The following is a 3,475-nucleotide window of genomic DNA, read 5'->3' as shown; positions in this document are numbered from 1 at the left end:
TGTTTCAAAGAGAAGGATGATGAAAGTAATATAATTCAATTCAATTGTATTTATATAGCGCCAAATTACAACAAATGTCATCTCAAGGCACTTAAATAATATAGTCCAATTCAAGCCAATTGGAATTCAATTCATTGTAATCATAATCCAACTAAATCCAATTAATTAATTTCAAAATAATCCAATTAATTCATATAGAGCCAATTCAAAAACAATATCCCAGCTAAGGAAACCAACAGATTGCACCGAAACTTGTCTTCAGTCCAATCTCCCGTCCTGAGGGACTGTGGAAAGGAACGACTCCCTTTAACAGGAAGAAACTTCTGGCAGAACCAGAACCAGGAAGAAACCTCTGGCAGAACCAGAACCAGGAAGAAACCTCTGGCAGAACCAGACTCAGGAAGGGTGGCCATCCGCCTCGACCAGCTGGGGTTTGAGAAGACAGAAAAGAGGGAAAAGAGGGGGGAAAAACACCATAACGCCATTCAAAGGATATCTGTTGGAACAGGGAAACATACGTTAATAACCACAATAATGTCACGTGTACATAAAATCATTTGAGAAATCAAACAGGGGGAAAAAGAGAGCAAAGTGAGGAAAGGTGTGACAGATGAGGTCCCCCAGCAGTCTAAGCCTATAGCAGCTTAACTATGGGATGTTTCAGGATTACCTGAGCCATCCCTAACTATAAGCTTTATCAGAAAGGAAAGTTTTAAGCCTAATTTTAAAAGTGGAAAGGGTGTCTGCTTCCTGGACATTTATTGGCAGCTTATTCCACAAGAGAGGGGCCTGATAACTGAAGGCTCTGCCTCCCATTCTGCTTTTAGGGGCCTGATAACTGAAGGCTCTGCCTCCCATTCTACTTTTAGAAACTCTGGGAACAACAAGTAAACCTGCAGTTTGGGAGCGAAGTGCTCTGTTAGGAAAATATCTTACAATGAGATCTTTAAGATATGTTGGAGCTCAGTCATTAAGAGCTTTATATGTGAGGAGAAGAATCTTAAATTCTATTCTGAATCTAACAGGGAGCCAATGAAGAGAAGCTAAAACAGGAGAAACATGATCTCTGCTGTTGGATCTCATCAGAACTCTGGCTGCAGGGTTTTGGATCAGCTGGAGGCTTTTCAGAGAATCTGTGGGACAGAACAATAATAAAGAATTACAGTAGTTCAGTCCTGAAGGAACAGATGCATGGAGCAGTTTCTCTGCTTCACCCTGAGACAGGATGGTCCTGATTTTAATGATATTATGAAGGTGAAAGAAGGCAGAAACCAGTTTTATATGTGAGTCAAAGAACAGATCCTGGTCAGAAATAACTCCAAGGTTCCTCACTGTAGAACTAGAAGCCAAGGAAATACCATCTAGAGTAACTATATAACGAGACAATTTCTCCCTGAAGCGCTCAGGTTCAAAGAGAACAACTTCAGTTTTGTCTGAATTTAAAAGCAGAAAGTTCTGAGTCATCCAGGTCTTTATGTCTTTAAGACAGGCTTGTAGTCTGATCAACCTATTGGTTTCATCTGGTTTCATAGATAAGTACAGCTGAGTATCATCAGCATAACAATGGAACTTTATGCCAGAAAAGAACTAGAAACTCATGTGAAAAACAAAAGACCAAACTAAACCAGACAAAAACCAGCAGACAGACAGTCAGGAACAAATGGTGCGATAACAGCAGCGATGATCTGACAAAGACTGAAAGAAACATGAAGCTTAAATACTGAAGAGACTGGTGAGACAGATTAACTAGAGACAGGTGTGGAGGAGAGGTGACAAAACAAAACAAGGCAACTGGGAGCAGCAACTGGGAAGGATGTGAAACAAAGACAAAATAGCCTGAAAACTAAACTGAGACCAGGACTGAGAAAATAACTCAAAAGCTATGGAAACCCTACAAACTCTAACTACTAATATGAACAAAAACACAGAAAAAAAACAAGAAATCTAACCCAAAGTCAGAATATAACAGAAAAATCAATAAATAAAACTAAAAAACAACAAAATAGAAAGTTCAGCAACTACTGAGGCCTGGAGGGTGATTGTCTCTCATGGAGCCCCTTTGAGACTGTTTGGGGCATCTGGAGAAGAAAAATTAGTCCTGCCAACAGTAAAACATCCTGAGACCATTCATGTGTCAGGGGCTTCTCATCCAGCCATGAATAAAGAACGGTACCAGATCCTCCTCAGAGCAGCTTCTCTAACCATCCAGAACTGGTTTGAAGAACAAAGCCTTTTCCAGCAGGATGGAGCACCGTGTCATGAAGCAAAGTGAGAACCGAGAGACTCGGGAAACAAAACATCCACAATCCCCAGACCTTAATCCCACTGAGAAAACCCACAAATTCTGACAAACTCAAAACATTGATGATGCATAAATGGGTAGGATCAGTCAGAATTTGGCCCAGAACTTGACTGGCAAACTGTAGAGATCTTAAAAAAGAAGGGCCAACACCGCAGATATCAACTTTTTGATAAAATTTTGGTCACAACTGTAGGCATTAACTAAAGTTCAATAAAGCTGACAAACACGGTAAAAAGTGCTGCATAATAAGAACTGTTTCATTCATCTAAAGTCCTCCACATTCTGGTGCAAAAGCTATTCTGATTAAAGTTATTTTGGATAAAAAGCGTTGATTGATGAGTGAAAGTTAAAAGAAGTAATAGATGAAACACTGAGTTTCATGCTGACTTACATACAGACTCACTTATTGTCTAGAGTGCATGTGCACATTTGATTTGAGTGAATCTGATGGGGGAAGAAATCCAGTTCAAACCGAGGCGACTTCACATCATCAGCAGTAATGAGCATTGACCTGTGTGTGTGTGTGTGTGTGTGTGTGCGTATACGGACAAACACGCATTTACTTGGAGTTTCCTATATTTGTGGGATCCCAGAACTTTACATGGACCCTGATGCAGGCATCCTTTACAAATACAGTAAAGAAGCGTGAGTGAAGAGTTAAACAGCGGACAGAACACCATCTGAGCATGTGTTGAGGTCACATGACTTCCCCTTAGTTTCTGTTTCTGTATTTATCAGACGCTTTTATCCAAAGCGACTTACAAATGAAGATATAACAGCTTTATAAAAAGCTAACCATAAGCTACATAGAAGGAACCCAGGAGTCCGACTCTGTCAGAGGATGCAGGCATAAGTAGTAAATATAGGCTTAGTAAATATCCAATCAAATCTGTCAGGGATCAATAAGCTTCCAGGCTTTTTAGTTCCTGAAACTAAAAGATTAAGGTGAAACCTCTCCATCATCGTGTTTCTGCTCTCAGTTTAAGATCACAGTCCCCTTCCCCTCCATGGTGCCCTCCTCTTCCTCATTTATCGCCCGAGGTCTTCAGCCAAACCGGCTCCTCCTCCTCCTCTTCTTCTTTTCCTCGTCTCTGATCAGATCACATCTTTCCAGCATGTCTGAGAGGAGGTTCTGTCAGGAGGATGACTGCTCCTCGCTGCTCTCTCGGCTCG

The sequence above is a fragment of the Leuresthes tenuis genome, unplaced genomic scaffold, assembly GCF_036924035.1.
Source record: "Leuresthes tenuis unplaced genomic scaffold, fLeuTen1.0.hap1 SCAF_20, whole genome shotgun sequence".
NCBI lineage: Eukaryota > Metazoa > Chordata > Actinopteri > Atheriniformes > Atherinopsidae > Leuresthes > Leuresthes tenuis.
This window is presented reverse-complemented; position numbering follows the sequence as displayed.